Source organism: Protopterus annectens, chromosome 8.part0 (genome assembly GCF_019279795.1).
Source record: "Protopterus annectens isolate FY-2018-M chromosome 8.part0, PAN1.0, whole genome shotgun sequence".
NCBI lineage: Eukaryota > Metazoa > Chordata > Ceratodontiformes > Protopteridae > Protopterus > Protopterus annectens.
In genome coordinates this window covers 56616127-56627196 of record NC_056741.1, presented here as the reverse complement: position 1 = coordinate 56627196, position 11070 = coordinate 56616127, and the positions used below count along the sequence as shown (strand labels likewise).

At 41.9% G+C, this 11070-nt stretch overlaps 1 protein-coding gene across 1 annotated transcript in view; it reads left to right on the top strand.

Annotated features, from left to right (window-relative positions):
• Nucleotides 1-8337: 8337 nt before the first annotated feature.
• GNB3 (G protein subunit beta 3) overlaps nucleotides 8338-11070 on the top strand; it is a 549058-nt gene continuing 546325 nt past the window's right edge. Inside the window, exon 1 of the mRNA XM_044079608.1 lies at nucleotides 8338-8615. The gene's annotated coding sequence lies outside the window, so the exon portion shown is untranslated. The remainder of the gene's footprint in view (nucleotides 8616-11070) is intronic.

Here is an 11070-nt window from a genome sequence, read left to right as displayed (position 1 = left end):
AGCCAACCTTCCCCCTCTAAGAGACCTAGGATTGAATTTGCTTATGATACTTCTGACCAGGATTCTGAAATTTCTGTTTCCTCTGATGACCAGGATTTACCCTTATCTAACTATGAGGATTCTGATACAGAGGACTCTATTCCCTCTGCTCCCCCCCCCCCCCCCCAGAGGATTTCTCTTTTGGTGAAACCTTGCATACTCTTAGGGAGCATTTTCGCTGGGAAAGCCAGGATTACTCTGATTCTAAAAAGAGACTTAGGGATTTCTTACTCCTGCCCCAACACAGGCCTTTAGCTATCACTCCTGTACTGGACATTGTTGATGATGCCTTTTCGGAATCTAGCTTGGCCCCTGACTCTTTACCTCCTGCTCCAAGAAAACCTGATAGATATTACAGGGGTCCTGACTCTCACAAGTTCCTTTTTAAAAAAATCCTACTGTGGATCCTGAGACCATTTCACAGGGACCCAAGGGCATTAATGCTACTACTGCCAAAAGTCCTACCCCCTCTGATAGAGACTCCAGGGCGCTGGATAGATGGGGTAAGAAGGTATACACTTCTGCAACCTTGGCCATTAGGGCCTTAAACTGCCAGTTTCATATGTTAAAGTATCAGCAGCATATTATTGGATTCCTTAAACAGAAAATTATGTTGATTCCTGACTGTGCTGAAAATAAGGATTTACAGGATTTAATGCATTCTGCTGAGCAGGTTGGAAAACATACTTTGCAATGTGGTTTTGATTCACTAAAGGCATCTTGCAGGGCTGCTGTCACTGGGTCTGTACTTAGAAGGCATGCTTGCCAGATCATGTTAAAGCTAAATTGCTGGATGCTCCTTTAAATCAGGACCGCCTGTTTGGCAACAAAGCAGAAGAAGTTCTTAAAAATATGGAGGAAAAAGCTAAATCTATGCAAACTGTTAAAGATTTCCTACAGGTATAGCCTCCAAGATTTAGTAGGCATTGACCCTAAGAATTGGTCCTTTCCTGCCTCTTCCAGGCCTTCAGTCCAAACCCAGATGCAGCAGAACACCCATGCTTCAGTCCCAGGGTACGCACAGGACTAAGCAGTGGGGGGCTCCCACTTCCAAATAAAGGGGTAGTAAGACTCCCCCCTATGGTAAACTGTCTCAATGACTTAACTTTAAAACTTCCAAGCACTTCTCAACTGACTGCTCCTTTAGGGGGAGAGATTGCTCTGCAGGCAAAAAACTGGGAACTCATTACCCAGGACAAATGGGTTTTCGATATAGCTTCCCAAGGATACAGATTTCACTTCCACACATTACCAACCCCAAACAGTTGGCCAGATCTACCCCCAAATCAGTGGGCAGAGGCTCAAAAGCATGTACTCTCTCTCTTAAGCATAAAGGCTATTCAAACTGTACCAGAAGAGGAAAAGGGACTAGGTTTCTACTCAAGACTTTTCCTGGTACCCAGAAAAGACAATTCATGGTGTCCTATCCTGGACCTTTCTATCTTAAACACCTTTTAGGTGATTCCAAAATTCAAGATGCTAACTCTTCGCCAGTTGCTTCCTATGCTAGGCAAAGATGCCTGGTTGGCAACACTGGATTTAAACGAAGCCTACCTGCACATCCCAATAAGGGAATCTTGCAGAAGATACCTACGCTTCAAAGCAGGCTACATGCACTGTCAGTTCTCTGCACTGCTCTTTGGCTTATCTACTGCACCCAGGGTATTCACAAAGTGCCTAGCTCCAGTCATTGCATTTTGCAGGCAAAGAAATATTCAAATATATCCATACCTGGATGATTGTCTAATTTAGGCAGAAAGCCAGGACATACTTTTGAATCATCTGGCATTTGTACAAAAGGTGCTAACTTGTCTGGGGTACACCATAAACGAAAATAAATCACAGCTGGTACCCTGTCAACAAGCTATATTCCTGGGAGCAAGCTTGAACACAACTTCCCAGATGGCTTTCCTCGTGCCAGAGAAACAAATTCATTTGACAACTTACTTCAAATTAATGGCCACAAAAACCTTGCTATCTGCAAGGCAAACAGTGCAAGCCTTTGGGTTCATGGCCTCCTGCATTCTACTGATTCCATATGCAAGACTCCATATGAGGAAACTACAATGGTATCTAAAATGCCTATGGTGTCAACATTCTCAGAATCTAGAAGCAATGATTCCTCTCATACCTTGCCTACAGTTAGAGTTCCTTTGGGACTACCATTCACTCTACCCCCTGCCACCCAAATCCTAACAACAGATGCATCAGACTATGCATGAGGGGCTCACCTGGCAGGGAAGTGCATTCAGGGCAAATGGAACCCAAGTCACATGCACCTACATATCAATCAAAAAGAAATGTTAGCTGTACAGAATGCTCTGACAGCCTTCAAGAACCATATTCTTCCAGGACAATTAATTGTAAAGATGGACAACACCACTGTTATGTGGTACATAAACAAGCAGGGGGTACCCATTCTTACCCCCTCTGAAGACTGACCATGGCTCTGTGGAACACAGCCTTGAGCTACCAAGTGCATCTACAGGCTCATTTCTTGCCAGGAAAACTAAATACACTGACAGACGATCTAAGAGGAAATCTCATGGACCCACACGAATGGAAACTGGAACCAAAGATTTTCAACATGTTGATAAACAAATGGGGAAGCCCAGATCTAGACCTGTTTGCCTCCCCCAGAACTACTAAGTGGACAAATTCTGCACAAGGACTCCCCACAAACAAGCTTGGAAAGTGGATGATCTGTCCTTCAGCTGGAAAAATCTATCAGTTTATGCCTTTCCTCCTCTGCCTCTCCTCTCCAAAGTACTACTAAAGATCAACAGGACAAACCAAGGATGATATTGATTGCACCAAACTGGCCATGCCAACACTGGTACCCCCTCTTGCACAGTGTGTCACTGCTGGCCCCATGGCACCTACCTCAGACCCCTACCTGCTGTCACAGCAGGAGAGCCAGATTCTGCACCCTCAGCTTCAAATCCTGAACATGGGAGCCTGGCTAATTACCTAATTTCTCCATTGCCATCCCTCAGTAAACAAGTGTTGGATGTCATTTTGGAGGCAAGGAGGCCTAGTACTAGAAAATCTTATGCTGAAAAATGGAAAAGATTCTGTGCCTGGAACCATATTCAAGGGATGGGCACAGCAGAGCCCAATTTACCTCAGATTCTTCAATATTTAACTGAAATGCTTCACAAGGGCCTTTCTTTTTCCTCCATCAAAATTCACACCTCAGCCATTTCAGCTCATTACAACACAGAACCACCCCTCTTCTCTCATCCACTGCTCAAGCAGGAGAGCCCCAGCTCCATCCTGGGATCTTAACTTTGTATTGGAGAAACTCACTCTTCCTCCTTTTGAGCCAGCTGCTAGTACAGATTTAAAATTCCTTTCTTTGAAAACAGTCTTCCTTTTAGCAATCACTTCAGCAAGAAGGTTATCTGAATTACAGGCACATATGGCAGTGGAGCTTTTCATCATCTTTCATGTGGACAGGGTGTCCCTCAGGACTAATCCCACCTTCATGCCCAAGGTGGTATCCAGTGTGGCTCTTAATCAGTCCATTCATTTGCCAACTTTCTTTTCTAATGCACAGAACAAAGGGGAACGGCTACTGCACTTCTTAGATGTGCACAGACAACTAAGATTTTACTTGGACAGGACTAAACCTCAAAGGAAATCTGAACAATTGCTGGTGGCATTTGCTGCAGGGGCAGATGGGTAAGGCTATTTCAAAGCAGATCATTTCTAAATGGATAGGCCATCGCATTCATTTCTGCTATAAGCACCATAGAAAACCTATCCCACAGGGGATTAGACCCCATTCAACCAGGGCTGCATCTACCTCAACAGCCTTTCTCAGAGGTGTCCCTACCAGGGACATCCTAGAAGTGGCTACCTGGAATTCTGTACATACTTTCACCAAGCATTACCATTTGCCAATTTTCTCTAAATCCAGAGCTGGCTTTGCTACTGCAGTCTTGCAGGGCCTTATAGTTGGTCCTAATGCAATCTAAATTCCTCCTCCCATCCTTAGCTTTGGGAATCTACCCAAATGTAATGACTGCAACAGTGAAACACGAAGAACATAGTATAGTTGTGTACACTTACCATAAATGTAGATGTTAGTGTATTCACTGTTGCAGTCCTGGTTACCCTCCCTCCAGCCCTCTGACTTCTTTTGGCTATACCTCTACTCTCCTTTACTATGCTTAAAAGCTTTTGTTGGAGGTATAATCCTGTATGTGTGTGTGTGTGTGTGTGTGTGTGTGTGTGTGTGTGTGTGTGTGTGTGTGTGTGTGTGTGTGTGTATATATATACATATATATATATATATATATATATATATATATATATAATTGCTTCCCATTAGGGGGGGCACCTGACATCTGGGGCAAGAAAAACTGATGTAATGGCATCGGCTGCATGCTTTATACCCCTGACTACCTGATGTCATGGAAGATGAGACAGCAACCAACGCAGGACCCAAGACTTTGATAATCAGGCCAACTGAGGGCTACTGCAAGCAGAAAACCCAAATGTGGTGATTGCAACAGTGAATACACTCGAACATCTACATTTATGGTAAGTGAACTCAACTGTACTTTATCCTGAGTCACCTAGGCCAAAGTAAGGGTGTTATCCTGAGTCACCAAGGCCAAAGTCAGGGGTTATTCTGAGTCACCAAGGCCAAAGTCAGGGCATTATCCTGAGTCACCTAGGCCAAAGTCAGAGTGTTATTCTGAGTCACCTAGGCGAAATTCAGGGCGTTATCCTGAGTCACCTAGGCCAAAGTCAGGGTGTTATCCTGAGTCACCTAGGCCAAAGTCAGGGTGTTATCCTGAGTCACCTAGGCCAAAGTCAGGGTGTTATCCTGAGTCACCTAGGCCAAAGTTAGAGTGTTATCCTGAGTCACCTAAGCCAAAGTCAGGGAATTATCCTCAGTCACCTAGGCCAAAGTCTGGGTGTTAACATGAGTCACCTAGGCCAAAGTCAGGGCGTTATCCTGAGTCACCAAGGCCAAAGTCAGGGCATTATCCTGAGTCACCTAGGCGAAATTCAGGGCGTTATCCTGAGTCACTTAGGCCAAAGTCAGGGTGTTATCCTGAGTCACCTAGGCCAAAGTCAGGTTGTTATCCTGAGTCACCTAGGCCAAAGTCAGGGCGTTATCCTGAGTCACCTAGGCCAAAGTCAGGGTGCTATCCTGAGTTACCTAGGCCAAAGTCAGGGCGTTATCTAGAGTCACCTAGACCAAAGTCAGGGCGTTATCCTGAGTCACCTAGGCTAAAGTCAGGGTGTTATCCTGAGTCACCAAGGTGACACTCAGAGTGTTATCCTGAGTCACCAAGGCCAAAGTCAGGGTGTCATCCTGAGTCACCTAGGTCAAAGTCAGGGTGTTAACATGAGTCACCTAGGCCAAAGTTAGGGCGTTATCCTGAGTCACATAGGCCAAAGTCAGGTCGTTATCCTGAGTCACCTAGGCCAAAGTCAGGGCATTATCCTGTGTCACCTAGGCCAAAGTCAGGGCATTATCCTGAGTCACCAAGGCCAAAGTCAGGGTGTTATCCTGAGTCACCAAGGCGACACTCAGAATGTTATCCTGAGTCATGAAGGCCAAAGTCAGGGTTTTATCCTGAGTCACCTAGGTCAAAGTCAGGGTGTTAACATGAGTCACCTAGGCCAAAGTCAGAGTGTTATCCTGAGTCACCTAGACCAAAATCAGGGCATTATCTTGAGTCACCAAGGCCAAATTCAAGTGTTAACCTGAGTCACCTAGGCCAGAGTCAGGGCGTTATCCTGATTCACCTAGGCCAAAGTGGGGGTGTTATCCTGAGTCACCTAGGCCAAAGTCAGGGTGTTATCCTGAGTCACCTAGGCCAAAGTTAGAGTGTTATCTTGAGTCCCCTAAGCCAAAGTCAGGGTTTTATCCAGTGTCACCTATGCCAAAGTCAGGGCATTATCCTGAGTCACCTTGGCCAAAGTCAGGGCATTATCCTGAGTCACCTTGGCCAAAGTCAGGGCATTATCCTAAGTCACCTAGGCCAAAGTCAGGGTGTTATCCTGAGTCACCTAGGCCAAAGTCAGGGCATTATCCTGAGTCATCTAGGCTAAAGTCAAGGTGTTATCCCTCTACAACATGTTGCTGGATTTAAATATTTATTTATTTTTATTGAACAGGGTTAGTCCCACTAGACCTATTTTAGGGTAGAACCAAAGTGTGATATTTATACAGAGCAGGTGAAATTTGGCCAGGGCACTGAGAAAATTACTGTATTTTTCAATAATTGCCATGGGATCTTTAGCATGCCCCTGCAAGACAATGAACTCAGGCAGGAGGGAGCTTAGTTTAATGTCTCATCAAAGATCAGTACCACAGAAATGAAGTAGCCCCCTAAAGCTGCCCTGCATTGTTAATATTGGAGTGCAAACCCAGGCACTTTGCATGGGTGGAAAATGCAGACTTCTTATATTCTCAGTATCAAAGGCAGATGTCTAGCCTGTTAATCCACTAAACGTTATGCCACTATGGTTGTAGCACCTAAAGATGGGTTATATTTAATTAAAGGTAGCTATTGGAGCTACTGTCCTGGTCAGACAGCTCTGGAAAACTGAGGTGTGAGCTGGTACAGTATGTGATAAAACAATGGCACATCTCACAGCTACCTGCTGAATTTAATTCTGGTCCTATTACGTATGCAGAATGAAATCATCCTTTATGACTCTAAAAGAAAATGTTACATTTGTTATCACTTTTAAGCAAAAACATAGGCAGTCTTATAACTTTTACTGATAACATACAGACATACAGGAGAACCTAGCACATCAAATTTGAAAATGAGGCATTTAATGTAAAACGTTTCCCTTAAATATATGATTATTGGCATACTTGTATTATGTTATAATGTTATCCAGTGTCGGCTATCTGTATGTAGTGTTTTTTCATGTCTACCTGCATTTTTTTCTGCATATCGCAGTGTCTTTCCATCTCCCGAAAGCATATTATATTCACTGTTGTCCTTCTGCTATAGGTCATCCTTTAAAAGCATCTACAACAGGTATGTTCACTTACGTCGTTAAAAAATAAATCATATACAAACCATCCTCCTACATCAATATTACCAAAAACAGCATGGGGAAAAGCTGGGAAAATAATCCCAGAATGTTTGTTTAGAAGAAGTATTTTCAATCACTCCTGACTTGAATGCAAAGGCCATCTTTACTAAAAAAAAAACTGTGCACATCCTGTGAAACAAGCTTTGGAAAAAAACATTTCCTGATTACTTATAGGCAAAGAATAGCACAACTCTGAAAATCAACACTGCAAATCCTTTTTTTTTTTTTTTTTTGCATATAGGGTTACCATCGGTCCCTATTTACAAAGGACCATCCCTATTTGGGCAGTTGTGTCTTGTGGAAAAAAACATGGAAAATGACAAATGACCTAAGACTTAAAAATAATGTTTCCCAAGTTTCCTGAGATAGTTGCACAAAACAATTATTGTATACACAAACTACATTAATATCATATGAAACAACAGAAATAGCTCATGTTCTACAAGTGTGAGCTTTTATTTTGTCAGAAAAGTGAAACCCTGTTCTTTGTACTTGTTGCAGATAACAGGGTTTGCCTTGAAAACCCTCACGTCCTTAAAACAAAGTCACACTTTGGGCATTTGAAAAGGTGACAGCCCTGTTTGTTTACAGATATTCCTGTTTAATATGTAGATAGCATATTCCTTAGTCTTGCTTAACTCAGTGAAACCTAGTAGGTACGATATCCTATTTTCACAGTTGTGCCTTGAGAATTTAGCGTGTTAAGTTACTTGCTCCAATTTACACATGGCAAGAGAAAGAATCAAACCCACAGCCAAAGCACATAATATTTATGAATTACTACTTTAACCACCACACAGTTGTGCCAGCCTTTACATGATATTACAGCACATAGTTAGAATTTGATTATTTTCAACCTGTGTAAGTAAAGTTACCTAGCAGAGATTAGAAAATGGAGCACATTGATGAGATGTCTTTTATTACATCTCAAGATTAGAGCCGTGTATGACTAGGCCTGGTGGGAAACAGAAAAGTCCACCCAAGGCATACATCTGGTATAACCTACCTAGAGAACAAAAAGACAAATTCAAAAGCAGAACACCAGAGTATCTAGGCTCCTGCCTTTGCTTTTGACTTAAGCATGTCATGCCCCACCTGTTGCTCTAAAACATTCAAATGGGTCCTTCTAAACAAATCCTCATGGAAATGAGCATTGTCAGGTGCCAACAGTTCAGACGGGGAACACTGAAACAGAAGATTTAGTACTGACAACGGACAGCAGAACAACTTAGAAATAAGGCTACAGGAGAAACAGTTCTTACATTTTTGACATTTTACCCCAACTTGACACCCTTTATTTAATTTCTGTCTATGAGGGGCAGTGCAAGTTTTATTTTAAGTTGTATTGTTTAAAACTTCGGAGAGAGGATCGTTCGATGGCTTTTTCTCAGAGGTCCTAGCTAAATATATACGCAGCGCTTCAGCAATTCTGTAGAAGTTGGTTTTCCTCGTTACAACAAGCAAACAGGGGGAGCACAGGAAAATAAGTGAAATAAAAGGTAATGTTTAATGATTTAATTTATTTCTGCTGCTGTTTCTCCCTTTCTCTCCTTCCGTGTGCCTTTTCCATCTAGGAAGTTTAATGACAGAGTAGTTTAATTTGTAACAGAATTATCACATAAAAGTTTTCGTTTTCCATGTCCTATTCATGTCAAAACAAACATGAAAAATCCTGAATATTACAAAGAGAAAAGTCAATACCTTCTGAATATAAAAGCTAATTTCTTAATTTTCATTGAAGCTTACTATATGATGTGTGTGTGTGTGTGTGTGTGTGTGTGTGTGTGTGTGTGTGTGTGTGTGTGTGTTTTTATTTTAAACTTTGAGTAAAACTGAGGAATGAAAACTGTAGAAACTGATATAGCATATGTGGGAGGTTAACAATGAAGTATACAGAATGTCCAGTAACGACACCCTCCCTTAATCTGGAGATATCTCCCATTTTAGGGTGAGGAGCAAGGAGATTATTTGTCAGTCCGTAGGGCTAGTTCTAGTCTATCATCATACACCACAACTTCCCTGACACACTATTACTCCAGCTTAGCTTACTGCTGCCTTGAAACAACCCCCTCCAATCTCCCACAGAATGTTAATACACCTGTGAGACAGTGGTCATTACAATCCTCCCCAGATTACTCCCATCAGATACCCTCATCTTTAATTCTGTGTAAAAGAACCATCCTTCTCCTGGGTATATGGGCCCTCAGAGACATAGAGCTCTTATAAACACCTTGCTGCGGGATTTAATTTCAGACCTGAGAGGATGGAATGAAGCAGACGTAGTGATGTGAACTATATGCACTATATGTTTCATCCTACAGTAAGCCAATTCCCACTCTTCCCTCAGCGTAATATGAACACGACTCACCTGTTACTCTGCAGGACTGTGTGCAGTAAAGGACTGCGTACCACTGAACCATTCCCATCACTTTGTTCCAGCACTTTACCCCATCCATGAGCTGGAGGGAGGGCACTTCTCCTGTGCAGAAAGGAACAGATCCTATCTATGTTCAGTGGTATTTTTACTGCAATAAAACGAAGACTCTAATGTAACTATCACTACATTCCTACTTGCCAGACCTTCATGCTTACAGTGTGATGTCGGCAGAAAAAATGTTGTATACATTGTTACCTGACTAAGTAAAAGTAAAAGAATAAGATTAAAGATATTTGTTTGGGATGACTAAACTCCATCCCACACAGTAGGACATGTGCAGTGTTTATACATATAAATTAATTATTCACCCTTGGGATAAATATAAGCTCCTAAAGCACTGGAATCAAAGATTTACCATTTAACTAAACCTCGAGGTATAACGCACCAAAAATCACTAACAACCAAATTGTGTGCTGTGTGGAGAACGATGGAATCAAAGATTTACCGTTTAACTAAACCTCAAGGTATAACACACCAAAAATCACTAACAACCAAACCGTGTGCTGTGTGGAGAACGATGGAATCAAAGATTTACCGTTTAACTAAACCTCAAGGTATAACACACCAAAAATCACTAACAACCAAACCGTGTGCTGTGTGGAGAACGATGGAATCAAAGATTTACCGTTTAACTAAACCTCAAGGTATAACACACCAAAAATCACTAACAACCAAACCGTGTGCTGTGTGGAGAATGATGGAATCAAAGATTTACCGTTTAACTAAACCTCAAGGTATAACACACCAAAAATCACTAACAACCAAACCGTGTGCTGTGTGGAGAACGATGGAATCAAAGATTTACCGTTTAACTAAACCTCAAGGTATAACGCACCAAAAATCACTAACAACCAAACCGTGTGCTGTGTGGAGAACAATGGAATCAAAGATTTACCGTTTAACTAAACCTCGAGGTATAACGCACCAAAAATCACTAACAACCAAACTGTGTGCTGTGTGGAGAACGATGGAATCAAAGATTTACCGTTTAACTAAACCTCGAGGTATAACGCACCAAAAATCACTAACAACCAAACCGTGTGCTGTGTGGAGAACGATGGAATCAAAGATTTACCGTTTAACTAAACCTCGAGGTATAACGCACCAAAAATCACTAACAACCAAACTGTGTGCTGTGTGGAGAACGACAGAGACCATGGATAAAGATAATATCTTTTAATAAAATAACAAAGTCACAATAATGGTATTTTCTTTATCCGTGGGCACTTTTCCTCACTCTTTTTTTGGTATGATTTAGAATGGTCTACTTTTTATATCTACAGTAATAACCAGATTGAGGAGAGTCCTCAGGATGCAGCTGATGGCAGACAGTTAAGAACAAAGAAAAATGTCACTGAAGAAAGGTTATATTTATTTTATTTCCTATTTTATAGGTTGCATATGTATCTCCTACTTAGACAATTTTCCATTTATGTATTTGTGCATTTTGCTCTAATGTATCACCTTTGACCTGAATCACAGCTGGGAATGGTCCATTTTAAACAAATCCATTTACC